General features: G+C 35.8%; 1 long non-coding RNA gene across 8 annotated transcripts in view; it reads right to left on the bottom strand.

Moving 5' to 3' along the window:
- Positions 1 to 16,476, bottom strand: part of LOC110311497 — a 458,615-nt gene that overhangs the window by 181,353 nt on the left and 260,786 nt on the right. For 7 of the 8 annotated variants that reach the window (XR_003835132.1, XR_003835133.1, XR_003835131.1 and 4 more), the window contains one exon: positions 6,169 to 6,275. This is a non-coding gene — a long non-coding RNA (uncharacterized LOC110311497). Of the gene's footprint in view, positions 1 to 6,168; positions 6,276 to 7,124; positions 7,579 to 16,476 lie in introns of those variants that run through there. The other variant, XR_003835135.1, reaches the window with a different exon arrangement.

Here is a 16,476-nt window from a genome sequence, read left to right as displayed (position 1 = left end):
AACAGCTGAGTTGAACCAGTCAGCCAGAGTTCAGTAAGAGCTAGAAAGGGTGAGCTTATCCAGCAGTAAATTTCCGAGGCTGAAAACGTTGTAGGCCTAGGTCAGTTTGTACAGAGGCTAGAAGTTTACAGGACAGGGCCTAGGTTAATAATAGATGCAGTCAGTAAGCCTCCAGACAACCATTACATCAGGCAAATAAAAGGTACTTTTACAGTTCCCCTCATTTTGGAAGACAAGGCTTATCACTGAACCTGCATCTCACATTCTAGCGAGACTGTCAGGCTAGAAGCTCTAGTGATCCTCTTTTTTGCGTCCCCCCAGCACTGGGATTACAATGTGAGCTGCCATGTTAGAGTTCTTGTGAGCTTGCTGGAGATCCCCAGTCAGACGCCATCCTTTTGTAGCAAGTACTCTACTGACTGATCTATCTTCCAAGCACCTAGCATTCCATATTTTAAGTGAATTGTTCATCTCTTTCATTGGTGTTTTCATTAACATTGGGCAAATTACAAAAACCAAAAATATCTTTCCATTATATGGACATGTACATATCCACATACATGCTCTTGCCAGCAATATCTAAGTAGATGTCACTGCTTTGAAGGATCGTATCATGCAGCTGTATATAGGCATCCATTACATCTACGTGAGAAAGAAACTTTTCTACGTGCTCTGTGTATTGCTCAGTTATAATTTCCAGCCCTGTAGCGATTCTGCTGCGACATAAATGGCAATCGTTTCTGGTAGTCATCAGCATTAATGCCCTTCCTTTCCTATCATGCACTAAACCTAGCATGGAGCTTCCAGATCAGTTTAAAAACCATTAAAAATATAGCGACTTTTAAGCCTGTGACGATTTAGCTCATTCCTGCAAAATTCGGGTTAGAGGAAGGCAGCTGTTCATTTGCACATCTGGAAATCATTTTTAATTGTGCTTCTCTCAAGTGATAAAGGAAAGGCTGTACTAGCAGTGATGGTCAGATTTCTAGGCATGCAAACCCTTTTCCTCTATGCATCATTTCTTCTAGGGCCACATTAGCATTCCCACTTTTAGGTTTTAGTTGTTCAAATTGGACTTTAAGGAGGTTTGAAAGTTTAAGGGTTTAAAGTTGTAAGAAACTGTTCCATTTTACTTACTGATATCTAAGATTAAAGAAGTTTATCAGTAAATAGTCAATACTAAAAACCATTGTACTCATATTGAAAGATTTGCATGTAGAAAATTAAAATCAATTTCAGGTCTGAGGTGACCAAATAGCTTACAATTTTTTGAAGAAGTTTTGTTCACTTACTTGGCTCTGGGTTTGAATCAGTCATTTTAAAATACCGACTACTAAAATCGATTACTGCCTTCTAGTAACAATTACAGTTTCCAAATTAAACATGTTGGCACAAAACTACATCAATAGAAAAATGTTATCATTCTCAAATATTATGAACTGATTATAACTTGCTCATCTTTCCAAATTACCAATCATTCTTTGTTTCTAAATCATCATTGATTTGCTTCCTGACATGTGAAAGTGTTTCAGAAATACCCAAATCACACATCAGTAAGGATTTTCTATGCACCCACCTCTCTGAATGTCAAATTCCATGAATATATCAGCTAAAATTGTGTATTGATTGAAAAGAACTCGCTGGTGTGAATATTTATGAATGAACTCCGGCAATAAAAAGAAGCATAGTTAAGTTAAAATTCCATAGAATATGCCAAGAAATATGCACATGATGTTCAAAGTTGCTACATGAGCAGAAAACTCACACTTCCCTGAGATAACCCTACTTCATGAGGAATGTAACTGAAATATATAATTAACATATTTTTAGCATTGGTGATGTCTTGAATTCATGAAGCCCTAGGCTAAATACCTAGTACTACAAAACAAAACAAAACAAAACAAAACAAAACAAAACAAAACAAAACAAAACAAAAACACACAAACAGAAATGTTTTCAAACAGCAATTTCCCCATATGTCAAATAGATGCAGAACAAAGTCAATCTTAATGTTAAATTTGATACAGTATATACTGACACACACTATTTTGAACAAAATACAGGGTACTAATTCACAAGAAAACAAGCATGCTCTGTAATTTTTAGCAATGTGATCTTTTGTGCACAGCTGTCCATTCCTCAGGAAGATGCTCTGGTGAAGACAAAGTGAAAAAGTAATTATAATTGGTAAGGCAGAGTTTGCTTGGTTATTCATATATGTCCAGTGAACTGAGCCAACCTACCCAAGCCTGTGATTCTGAAAACCTTTATACACAAAGAACAGTGCTTTTGTCACTGAAATCCCACTCAAAGAGGCTGAGGTAGCAGAAGAAGTGTGTTCTATGGTGGATGACTCAGCTTTCTCTATAGAAATCTCTGTGATTTAATGTTGTAGGTGATCTGAAGCAACACCAGGATTTAAACAGGGAGATGAGTGTAGGAGCCCAGAACTAGAGCAGCGTGGCTCTCATGGCCTGAACCAGCATCTCCATGTTGCCAGCATATCTGTCTCAGAGCTTCCCCCTGTACCTCTCTCCATTTTGTTGTTTACTAAGGAAAAGCATGTTGAAAATAGCTGCTATTGAAATACATTCTGCCATCAATTTCACTTGTATATTCTATAAACTAAATTTTATACTACTAAAGCTTGTGTAGGTGTTTGAATAAAACCATCATTCCTATCAACATCTCTTCAAGAGTGAATGAAACTGGGAGTAAAGCTTAAGAAAAATCTGAAAATATGTCCCTTTTTGCCCATTATAGATACCGACCTCTTGTCATCAAGAGAAAGGGGCTTGGGGCAACTGGTTGGCATCAAGATACTTTGAAGGACAGGTATTGTATAATAGTTGAGTGGCTTTACCAGTGCTTCCACTTTAAAGAAATGACTGCACCTCGGAGTCTCCATATCTTAATGTCTCTTTAGAAATGAATAATAACCAGATGTGAAGCCTCACTCCACACACACACAGGTCACTGACCATGACACATGCAAAACAACTCAGTGAATTAGACTGACCAAAGTATCAGACTTGATGGATTCTTTCATAATAATTCCCAGTAAGAAAGTCAATTTAAAAATAGAAAAGAAAAAGGTGTGTAGACTAGCATGAAACAGAAACAAACAGAGGGCAAGGTAAGATGTTCTCAGAAGACAGTTCACAGGACAGATGTGTCAGGGCATAGGAAGCAGTGCAGGCTGACACATCTGAGCACGCAGACAAGAACAACTTTGGAAAGTTGGGTTTTTCTGTTTTTGTTTTCTTTGTTTTTTAAAGAAAAATGATCAGCCTAAAGACAAATAAATTAATAAATAATAAATAAAACAACTTTGGCTGACCTGTTATCTTGCTTTTTGAAAGAAGACTCTCAAGCGGCACATAATTCATTCTTGTCTAACTATATATCAAGTTGCTTATAAAAATGAATCAAACACCATGCTTTAAAGATATGAAATAGCAATATTTACTTAATAATAATGTAAGAATTAAACCTATACGGGAAAAAAGCAACAACTGAAAATCAACCCCTTTTTCACTTGAAAAAAAAAAAAGAGAGACTCAAAATTATGTTTTCTTAATATTAGATTTCGATGAAAGCATTTAAAACTATTTGAATTTATAATTATCTTTTGGCTACTTGGAAATACAGTAGGTATTCATGTACTGAAGGAAGAAAACGTTGTAGTTACATATCTGGAGAAGTCTGAAAAATCCAACACAGGCTACAACCAGCTTATTGGTGTTTCAAAATTTATTGTATGAATAAGTGACAAAATAACTGACAAAGTAAAATAGTGCCGTACATTTTTTCATAAGATTAATGTGCTTTTATTCCAGCACATGCTTTCTCCAGGGCAAGGAAGGCAGATGTCTTGACATGCATTTCTTATCTTCTCTCCCTCCTCCAGTCCGAAATCCTCTTGCCTGTAACTAATCTTTTATGACTGAGGTCAGTGAGGTGGTGCCAAAACTCAATAATGCCATTCAATCTACTGTAGCAAAGCGCTTATCTCATTACTGGAACGTAGACCATTTAGACCAACGTACTTCATGGTAATGATGAAATGTTCACCTAAAACGCCCTGTTGTTAATGTTTCTCACCCACTAAAAAAAGAGCAGATTAAAAAAGTCCAGGTGTACATTCCAGTAAAGAATAAAAGTTGCCACTTAATTATTTGATGCCTGTTTTAATTGGGGGAAAATATTTTATGTGCCTCTTGTATGATTTAAACAAACAAACAAGCACAAAAATACTTTCTACTAACATGGGTAAAGAGCAGTCGTTTAGATGAACAGTTATGAGTGGATTTTATTTCTCTGATTTTTCAAGATTGTGAAAATGGAGTTGGACCCAGAGAGTCCAAAAAAAAAAAAAAAAAAAAAAAAAAAAAAAGAACAAGTAATTAAATATTTACGAGCTGTTAGTTCTGTATAAAACAAATGCAAAATATACAGAAATACTTTACTTTTCAAAGGGATTGTAAAAACTATTTTTAAAATGTTAATAATGATAGTTGATGACTGTATCTGAAAGCCTACACAATAGATGTACTCAGCTAACAGCTCATTTGCACAGCAAACGAAAATAAATGTTTAACTACTGCAGTGAGGTATATAATTCAAATGGCTCCCAATGCTTATTGATTTCTTCTGAAACTCGAAAGTATTTGCTAATAGTCAAGTGTTTGATTATCCATTTGGAATTTAAAACACGAATGTGTATATCTGTGTGCCCCAAAAGTTCCATCTTTGAATGTATTAATGTTGCCATGGTATCTATTTAACAGTAACAACAAAATTCCTTACAACTGTCAGTCAAAACATTTCTTAGCAAATGGTCTACCAATTTCAGATGCTTAGTAAAATTATGATAATAAAAATAGAATGAGAGTTAAAATTAGGAAAACAAAAAGAAAAAAAAAGAAAAGGATTTTTAGAGCCAACCAAGTAGCATAATGTTATTTTTCTGCATTTGGATAATGGTAGCAAATTTAAGGATGTGTTTTAGCAAAAACTTGACATATTTGACTACATTAATTTTTTTTTTTACTATTAAAGGAAATTGGTACATCAAATAGTATCTCAGCTATAAAATCAATGGTGAAAAGAACTTAGAATAAATTTTAGGAACTTCTAACTTCCATGAATTTTAGTGTTGACTGATATGATCTATTCATACACTTCAATCCTTATTTCGACCAGCAGCAATATGTAAACAATGCCATTAATCACGATCTAAAATTACAAACAAAATAGACTCCGTATATGGACACACGTATAAATTAACCCAAAGGTAATCATAATATATTTTTAAAAATTCTAATTTGAGTTTGTTCTACACCCAAGTGAACAATGTGCTACAGCGTATCAAGAGGAAGCTGGCAGAGTTGTAAGTATGTGATAAGCATACCAATTAAGATAGCTCTAATTCTCATTTCTACTAGCTGGTAATTCATCTGATTCTCATTGACAAGGCAAACGGAAAATACAAATGTAACTAAGATTAAACTCGTGCATTACGTTGATTACTGTATCACAGGGGGCAAAAATCATGTGTGGTGGTGGTGGTGATACAAAGATTGCTTTAAAACAGCAGAGACACTTTCATCCACTGCCTTAACTTCAGAACTGCTTTGCAGACTAAAGGCTTTTAATGTCTTAAGTTATTGGTTAAAATCGCTCATAAAATCTAAAACTGTTACCATCTAATAACTAGGCTATCTCATTGCAACTTGTAAATGTAGCTCAAAAAAAAAAATACCTTATCATATAAAATTATATAATGGCTCCCATGACAGAATTCAGGTGTGGGAACGTCAGAGTTAAAATCTGCTCCGAAAAGTGAGTCCTTGACCTTCTTGCCTTCTTTCATGAAAACTCACCCTTTATCTTACGGGAAAGCAGTTAAATACAGTTATTTCACCATTCAGACATGTTTACAAACCAAACATTTCTATGAAAAGATTTGTTAAAGGCATCAAGGTACCACATAATCTTTTAAAATTATGTAATAAATATTAACAATAACAACAAAACAAACAAAAATCCCCAAACACCAAGGTATTCTAATATACACAAAGACCTCACTTAAGTCAATATTAAACTTAAATCTATATACAAAACTTCTAGAAAACTATTAGGTACTGTTAACAGGATGTTACTTACAGAGATGAACAGTTTTACGAATTCATCTGTTATTCGTCCCGACGGGTTTGGCAGGATCTCTCCATACTGTATAGTGCTTAGTAAGACAGGACCTCTATTCTGGTGTGCTGAAGAGGAAAAAAAAATGTCCTTAAATCTTCTTATTTCAGATTATTCTTATTCTATCACGATTTAGACAGCAACAGGCAAAGATTCCACAATGACAATATGAGAAAGCAAGAAAAAAAAAACCTGAAGGTTTATTTCATATTTACTGTATAAAGTCACTTTTGACATGCCTATACAACTGGTTGTGGAGGCTTTCAAACATGATTTCTAATATATATATATATATATATAAAATTGCTCCAGGTTCTTTGAGAGAAAGCTCGCCGCTGGGAAGTTGATTTTGGCAATTGGCCAAAATCATGTGCAAAGGGGCCTCATTAGGGATTCATGGCAGCCTTCAGCACTCTCAAAAAATGTGACCCAACAGGCTAAATGAGCCACTAAAATTAAAAAGTAAGAGACAAAGACAACTTACTTAATATTCCTTCCAAAACAACATTAAACTTTTTCTTTTCTTTTTTTCAGTACTCAGACCCAGGTTTGCCGAATGCACCATCTCCTGCCCTCTAAGGTTCAAACAATTTCTCTTTAAAACTTGTCTATTTTCTTCGCCTGGAATGTTTTTCTTTCTGAGTAACTTTGCAAAGATTTCTCTGGGGATCAAACAATATCTATTGTGATCAGTTCAATCACAGAAAACGAAAACGTCGAAAGACCGACTACAGACTCCTGATTCAAGTTTTCAATAAGCAAACAAAAATAAGTAAGCAATCTTCGGTACATTTCAACTTCCACAGAAGGAAGCACACACACATCCTGTAAACTTGCATCTCTTGTATGGGCCAATTTCAAACTTGGGACACCCCCACCCCCCACCCACCAAAGCAGATCTGATCCCGGAGTCTTACCTAGATGTCTTCTGGCTTTTCTGTAGATCAAAAAGTTTCCTGCCTAGGCACACAGATATTCTTTCTCACACACCATAGAGGCCCTTTTATGAATCCTACACTGTAACTGGCTGCTTTTCCACACTAGTTGAGAGCCCAGTGCGTCAGCTCTTGAGATAAAATTCATGGCTAACACACAATTAGTGGGAGAGGTTGTCTCCGGGAGAATTTATCTTAGAACGAAAGAAGCAGAAGCACAACTATTTTTCCCCCTTCTCCCTCCCTTTTTTTCCCTTTTTCTTTTTCTTTCTTTCTTTCTTTCTTTCTTTCTTTCTTTCTTTCTTTCTTTCTTTCTTTCTTTCTTTCTTTCTTTCTTTCTATAGCAAAGAGAGGAGGGTGCGGTCAGATGTTAGGATTTTGCCTGAGAAAAGGGCCCTACACAGCACTAGGACCCACTAAATACTAGCAGAGCAGCCCGGGAAGGGAGCCAACGGAAGGACTTTGTTTGACCCAGCTGCCAATCTCCCCCGAAGCCGTGCGCCAGACTAAACACTCACACTATTTTAACTCAAATCAGGCTACAGCAGCTGTTTGCTTTCCGGCTCTGAGTTCGGCACCCACATGGCCTGTGTGGTTCACCCGCGAGCTTTGCGAGCTGTCTTGCTGAAATCTGTTCCGGGGTGGGATTTATCAGTGGAAAGAAAAATTTAACCCTGCACCTCATGGTTAACAGAGATTGTTTGCTTCTCGGCTTTTGATCCGGTCACCAGAAAGTGGTTTTTCTTTTTATAATCTTTGAAAAATAAGAGTGTTAATTTTACACCCAGGGAGAGAGTTGGGATTTGAAAGCGAGGATTCCGAACTGTTTTGCTTTGAAAGTTTCCTAACATGTTGAAATTAGCAGTGAAGTGTAGCAATAGCAGTGTGCTTTACTGAAACCTTAGGAGCAAGGCTTGGTTTCTGCCTGTTCCTGTTCAACACCTTCCACCATCCAAGATGGAGAACTGGGGTTATACCAAGACTTAATAATGTCTCCTCAGTCGTCTCCTCCACTTTTAGAAAGTTCCTTCAGAAGCAACCATGACGTAAAGCACACGAGGTTGCCTCTTTCCATGCAAAGGCACATGCAACCCAAAGCACAAAGCAACCCAATTCATTTTCCTTAAATTTCTAATTACTTAACTACTTCAAGGCTTGAAATCTCATCAATGACCGTCGAAGACTAAAACGTGTCCATTGGTAGCATAGAGCAAAACTTCAATGAGAAGAAAGCCAGAGGAAGGCCAATATTACAATTATCAAAATTAGGAAGACTGGATTTGATAATTAAGATTAACTGCACAAAAAATAGATGGGGAACTCTGGACATGTGGGAACATTAGTCAGTAAATCCTTCTGTGTTGAGAGGGAGAAGCTATGAGATGAGCTACATTATATACTACAACTAAGTATTTTTACTCCTGGTAGACTGTGAAACCCTGAGGAAGAAAGCCAGCATCCTTTGTGTTGACTTTAGCTTTCATTGTTAAATCAGGAAGAAATAACTAATATTTAAGGGAACGAATTTTAATCTGACTGTGGTGAGCACCAATGACATAGTTCTGAAACGCACTCTAAGTGTGCCTGGGATTGCTTTTCTGTGAGTTGTTTCCTCTTTGCAGTTCTGAGTGCTTGTTCTACTAGCTGGATCTAGCCAGACATTCCTTTTATTTGTTACATGGGTGCTATGTACACACATGTTCGTGTTCATTTGTATGTGCACCTGTGTGTTTATGTATTTGGAGATTAATAGTGGACATTGAGTGTTTCCTAAGTCATGTTCCACCCTATTTTTACAACAAGGTCTCACTGATTTACGAAGGTCATGGATTCTAGTCTATGAGGTAGCTAGCAAATCTCGGGGATCATCTTGTCTTTGCCTTCCCAGAGCTAGGTTTAAACCATGCCTAGCTTTACATGTGGGTGTTGGCATATGAGCTTCAGCCTTTATGATTATATGTGGCAAACACTCTATTGACTGAGTGATCTCAGCACAAAATTATGTAAATTTTACTTAGCAAGCAATGTTATTTCTTCATATAAGATGTGGAAAAGATCCTGCGTGTCAATGAACTACCAGATCTTTGGAGGACACTCACAGTGAAAGAGCCAGTTACTAGGAATATACGCCATGGTGGCCATGCATCCCAACTGAGTCCCTAATGTCCAAATCCATCGCTGTTTATGAAAAACTATAATTGATATCTTCCTCATTATTTCTTTGTTCATATGTGCTTTACTATTCCCAAAATTTCTTTGAGTTATATAATCTTGGTGTATGGTGAATAATTTGATGGATTTAAATTTACAATGATTATTGCAATAAAGTTTAAAATATGTTTGATAATTTTAAAGATAGTATTACATGAATTTTATTAATTGTTTTCCAGAAAATTATTTACTGGCTAAGTAATAATATACAGTTCTCAAGTAGATTTTATTCTTTTTGCCTAAGGTGGTAGATGGAAATGCATACAGATGCAGACATATTTATAAACACAGAGAATATTGATCAGGAAATACTTATGCTTAATAATCTGGATGACTTTGTAAAAGCTACATACTTTCAGCAAGAACATTTTATTTTCTAGATCTAAAAAAATAAAACAACCATATGAACTAACCAGTACCCCCCTGGAGCTCGTGTCTCTAGCTGCATACGTAGCAGAAGATGGCCTAGTCGGTCATCATTGGGAAGAGAGACCCCTGGGTCTTACAAACTTTATATGTGTCAGTACAGGGAAAGCCAGGGCCAAGAAGTGGGAGTGGGTGGGTACCGGAGTTGGGGGGAGGGTCTGGGGGACTTTCAGGATAGCATTTAAAATGTAAATGAAGAAAAGACCTAATTAAATAAATAATAAATAAATAAATAAAATAAAAATGAAAAATTCTTGAAAGCAATATATCCTGTCGTATATTTTATACTTTCAAAAATATTTTAAACTTTCTAATAGATCACAGGAATGATAGATAATGCCTGCAAGAAAGTATGCAGGATTAAGTGTAATTATTTATATTCTTCAATAAAATTATCAGCCCTAATTAAAGGTTTCACAGACAGAAAGACATCATCATAAGCTTTTTACACAAGAAAAAATAAAAGCAGAAGGCCTGTGATAACTCACTGGATGCAGCAAGAAGTACCTTAGTGCAAAAACTGAGCAAACTCATAGGATGACATAAATAGGAAGACCAGTATATGTTAAGAAGATAGGACAAAAGTCCTCAATGAACCTTTGCAAGTCAAACTGACCAATTGATAACCTGTGTATACAGAGTAACAAACACTAATTTCAGTGTTTAAAAAGTCAGTCAGCCTTTGGACATCAGTTGTTACAAACCACCCCATCAACACACTAAAGAAGAAAAATCATATGGAATATTTATAAAGACAAAGCAATTGACAAACTCAATTTTCACTCATGATTAAACTTGAAGAAACAAGGAACAGAAGAATGTTCTGTCTAACTGATAATGAATATCTGTAAAAATCTATAGCTAAGGTCACATCAAGGGCGGAGACATAGCTCTTATCCCATGTAAATATAGCTAGTGCAATAAGACAAGAAAAGCAGCTAACACATAAATATTTCAAAGGGATATAAAATCATATTTATTCATAAATTGATTGTTTTTGTATGAGATACCAAGGTGAAAGTATCCTTTCTGAATACATGGTTAACACACAAAAGCCTTTCAGTTTATCAGCCATGAACTCTAGAAATTTCAAATTCCAAAAAAGTAATTTTCTATTTTAAAAGTGAAATGTTTCAATTTAAAAGGAACATAGAGAACTGTGAAACACTGATATGTGTTTTAAGGGCCAGCTGAATACATGGTTTTGTGCTTTTGTTTAGCAGGTCTTGAGACAAACCTATCTTGGTCATAATGAGCATCGCTGGACGCAGATCTTTGTTTCTAACACATCTCTCGAGTTAAAGGAATCTTAGGGAAATGGAGGTTAGTTGAAGGACTTGTCAGGCATCTACAGGATGGGACTCAAACATTTAATTGCAACAAAAAATATAAAAAAATATATAAAAAGCACTAGAAATAGAACAGAACAATGTGTTGCCAGTCAATTTCAAAGGATATAGATGGCACTTAAGGTAGTTCAGACATGAAAGCTGGAAGAAATTAAACACAGGTAAAATACTACTGATATATTAATTTATCTATATCATATATATATGATATAAAGATCCACATATATCTACACACACACAAACACACACACACAAACACAAAAATTTTCACCTGCCACCTATTTTTATGTCAGGAAATGATTATGCACATACTTAGAGAGTAAGTAAATGTCTTTCACAAATAATTCAACATTCCATATGTATACCTTCCATTCTGGGGAATACAGCACAGCTTCCCACTCTTTCACAGCTGGTTTCTTTCCAAAGACTAAATAATGGAAGTAGAAGAAAGAACCGAGCACTTTTATAAAGGTGTTCCTTTCCCAAGTGCAAAACTCCAGTCTAAGACACGCAAAAAGTATCAGGAAACTTCTAACCAAAGGATAATTTTACCAAGCTAGTTATCAGTAAACCTCTGACGGATCAAGGGTACATGACATAACCAAATCCGAGAAACTATTCAAAACAAGTATAGTTTAGAGATACAGCTACTAATTGAAAGATGACATTTTAAATGAGATCTTGGAAGAAGAGCATTGATAAAAAGATGAAGTATCTTCAAACTGTGGACTACAATAGTGTATTATTAGCAAAGTTCCATTAATTCTAATCAATCTAGTATTTTCATAGGGCTATATAAGAACTAGATGTGGGCTATGTAAGAATTCCAGCTTGAAATCATAACCACTGAAAATACAAGAGACGGACCGTGTCCTAGTAAATACAACTACAAAACACAACCAAACCTGAAGCTCAGGGAACACGTTGGGAGAATGGACAGAAACACTGAAAAATGGAGAAAATGAAAAATTCACACTGTAGGACCCAGAATATGGACAGAAACACTGAAAAATGGAGAAAATGAAAAATTCACACTGTAGGACCCAGAATATGGACAGAAACACTGAAAAATGGAGAAAATGAAAAATTCACACTGTAGGACCCAGAATATGGACAGAAACACTGAAAAAGCCAGAGAATCAAGCAAGTTCTATGTGAAATTGTGTCTTCCAGTAATAACGGAAGTGATCCCTGTAAAGTCTCACCAACATGACCACCCAGACATGAGTTGAACAATGAAGATGCCACCAAATATGGCAAACTGGATGGGGAAGAGCCCATGATACCTCAACCCGACACAGAGAACTAGCAGAAAGGTGGGAGCGGGAGAAGTGGTCCTCCCGAGAGAAGGGATCAGCTATTGGTTGTCCAGTGCCAAGTGGCCAGCCCTGAAAATATATGTACAAGTAACACTATAAGAGCTCCATCTTCAACAGATACTGAAATAATTCTAAAAGCACTAAAATTAAAAGCTTGTTAAAATATCTACTGCACAAATGTTCACACAAATAGTGATAACCTCAGTGACTTCTGTGTATTTAAAAATATTTTCTTAGGTATGAAGTAAGAAATTACTCAGTAAAAGTAATTTCTGAGAAAAGTGAACCAAATAATTCAACTGTTTCCTTGGCTTCCATGCCATCTGTCAGTTTTTCATCTTAAATATGTTAGTTTTTGAATTGTTTTAAATATGTGTTGGTTCAGATTTGTTGTTTGCATCATTTGTTTTGACAGTATGCCTTTAAAACTAATGCATAAATTAGTCTTTAATAGTCGAATTAGTCTTTAGTCTCGTGCATAGATTGATAGCCTCTCCATTCTCAATGCAGGCCCTTTCTGTACAATACTCCAGACCCCTTTTCTGAACGCGCACAGGCTTAACTTTATTAAGGAAAACAAAACCTTATCTTCCCCATAATCTGTCCTGTTGTGAGCTAGCCATTCTTCCTACTAACTGAAATCATGGGAGACATCAAGATACCACAGTTCTTTCCAAGGAAAATCCTGGGACAAGCAAGCAAACATGGGATACAAATGTATACTGGAAAAGAAAAGTTCTCAACTAAAAATAAGCAAACAAAGAGTAGTTGTCTCTGGGAAAGGATGTACTGATGGAAACACTTAGCCATTTTCATGTGGTCAGACCTCTCCTCATAGCATTTTTCATCTTCCAAAACAATCCTATTAGATTTCACATTTACAACCAGTGGAACAAAAGGTCCAAGTCCAGTACTGATGGGTCTACTCTCTAATTTACAAGCCCTGTGCTAAGTATAATACTTGATATGCTGACAGGATTTTAACCTTAAGAATCTTAAATTTGCTTAAAATTTTGGTTACATTAAGATTGGAGCAATTGTCTAAAGTACACTGAAATTTCTCTTACAAGGTAACGAGAATGATAATACAAAGCCGAACATGAGAAGTAATACGTAACCTTCAGTCGTCTCACTGGAGAATGTGTGGCATCTCCAGACTCACAAACATCACTGTGATTCAATAGCAGAAGTATGCACTTTTATCTGGGGCCGTAGAGAAGGTTCAAAGTATTTGTGTATTGCAAAATAATCTCTCAGAGGCATTCTCCCAATCTGCCCAGGGACTCCTGTACCCTCCTGGTCTTTCCACTGACTTCTAACTCATTAAACACCAATTCTTTGGCTACTCTAGAAAGATCTCTAAGTTTCTACATTAGACTTCTAGGGGGTTGGGAGTTTCAGTCAAAATCATATTATCTTTAGGGAAGCTGATTGTAGCAAGTGCTAAGCAGATGTTTAGTCTGATAATCTGATTAAATTAATTCAAAGTAAATTGTTAAAGGTGCCTGACCTAAATTTTCAAGAGTGCTTGAGCATGTGCTAATCTGATTTCTAGAGGATAAAGAGGACAGGTACTAAAATGGAAAACAGAATGTCCTTTATTTATTCTCAAATTTCTCCCCCCTTCTCCTCAAAGTCCCTTTCCCTCTTTTCTTCTTATATTTCTCCTTCACTCCCCCTCTTGTTTAAATCTGCATCTCTCTTCTTTTTCTTCTCCTCTCTTTTAAAATATATTCATTATTACTTGGTAAGTAATGTTCCCATACTCCATATTTTCATGGGTACAGACGTTTTATCTTTAAATTCATTGCCGGGCAGGAATTTATATGACGTCATCATTTCTCAAATGAAATACAACTTCCACACTCAGTAATGCTTAAAGTATTAGTACTGAATATTTTCCTTTATGATGATTTTTTAAAATCTATAATAAGAACCAGAGGTCCAAGAGGAATTCAGTGTCACACTTTAGGGTGCTTGCTTTTGCCTGATAAATCAAACTTCTTTTAAAAATATTTCATAAAAATTTGCATATGTTAATAATCTATTATGATTTAAAATGTGAACAATGTATATGAATTTATCAAAGTTGCCAGCTGCTCTATTTAAACACTTAACTCACCACAGAACAGTGATTATTGAATAAAATACCTTCTCAGACACAGTCATCTTCCATTAAGTATCTCCTGATGCTATGCATTGGTATTCAATGCAATGAATCAATAGATATAAAATTTTTATGACAAATCATATATATTTAGATTTCATTAATAATTAAGAATGATACAACTCAGGCTTTATATAAAATCAAGTTAGTTTATGTTAATCTTATGTTTCTGTATGCCATGTTTGGTTCAAAGTATGTTATATTATAATTATTCATTTCATCTTCAAAAGAGAATTATGAGTTGTGTATCTGCTTCAACTTGATTTGATAAATTTGGCTCTCTTTATCTCTAAGTTTCACACTCATAGATCCAAACAATTATGGACTGAAAGCTTGATGCTCAGTGGAAGGAGTGACCTTCCCTCATGAGAGTTTCACCAATGCTGAAAGATGGTCATTTGTGGGAGATAATCTGAGGGGACTTTGATTAAGACAGGAGGTCGCTGATGAATGAGCTAGCATAAATCCCCAGGAGGAGACACAAAAACAGAGCTACTTCCAAATGATACCCTCTAAGCAGTAGTCTACTACTGCCAAGCTCTGCCAAGCTTGAGGACAGAGTTCCTAGTGGCACAAATGTGAATCATGGAGACTAGGACGTGTGGAGTCCTAACCAGCCTAGCAAGGAAAATAGAATGGCAGGCACTCTACTCTGCAAAAGAAGAAGATAAAAATGCAGCTTAGTTTCTTATCCAAATAAAGATTCATGCATTTTAAGAATAGAGTCCTAAACCAATAGAGTTTCCTATGTTGTTATTGGATAGATTATTTACAACTCTCCAATAAATATTGCTGAACAGGATGACAACTAATACATATGTTGTAGGAAAGCATTTGAACATTAGTTCAATGGCTATAAAAACAGGCAGTCTTGGAACCCAACAAAGCAAATACACTGAAACTGTATCCATAAGACTTAATTCGACATAGGGTTTCTTATAAGAAAAAGGTTTTCAAAGTCTACTGCAATTGGTATATTTTTCCTCAAATATATACTATAGGAAATGTTCTACTCGGCACATAATCAAGTTCTTGCAATAATTACCTAATATTCTACATTATTCTGTCCCTTGACTCATTTAACTCTTCGTTGATGGCTTACCTTCTTCCCTAGTTCAATTTCCACACATTTGTATCTATTATCATATATAACTGTTACAATAGAGTACAAAGGTCTAAAACCTCAGAGGGCTATGTTCTTATTCCTTAGCACTACTTTTTAAATATAAATTCAATCTAGGTCTAGAGTGGTTCATCATATGGATACTGTGAATTCATTCTCTATTACTCAGCAGAGATGTGATACTCAGGACTTCAAAAGGGTAATTACTTCTCATCTAGTTCGTATTGTATACTTTGGGGTATATGAAAGTAGGCCCGAAGCCCAAATGGTTGAATTTAAAGTACCCCATGGGCTATAGCTAAGGAGTTTAATAAACTTAAGTTTCCAGCTACTTAAGCCAAAAGTTTATGTTTGAGAAATATTAGCTGGCAGTCTTATAAGTAAATTCTCAGCATTAGGGTAGATGGTTAAGCAAAGCATAACTTTGAGGGTTCTAAGGGAAAATAAAAGTTGTTGGGAGAGAGATTGGGGTCTTCTACACAGGGCAGCTCTATATCCATCCTCCTTGCTTTCCCTCCAGCCAAAGACAGTCCTCCCACATCAAGAGAACAAGTACCATTCGGGAAGACATGATGAGCGTTTGACTAAGAAATAACGCCACAGCTTCTGCACTGATCGTATTTTATTTAGACTGTTGAGACTGGAAAAGTGATTCACTGGAGAAAAACTCATTACCGAACTATCTCATAGTCTCGCTTGCCTTTTATGAGGAGTACACTTTCAGTATTATTATGGGCAG

The sequence above is a fragment of the Mus caroli genome, chromosome 16, assembly GCF_900094665.2.
Source record: "Mus caroli chromosome 16, CAROLI_EIJ_v1.1, whole genome shotgun sequence".
NCBI classification, from domain to species: Eukaryota; Metazoa; Chordata; class Mammalia; order Rodentia; family Muridae; genus Mus; species Mus caroli.
The sequence above is the reverse complement of the archived record's forward strand: the minus strand, read 5'-3'. Positions and strand labels throughout refer to the sequence as shown.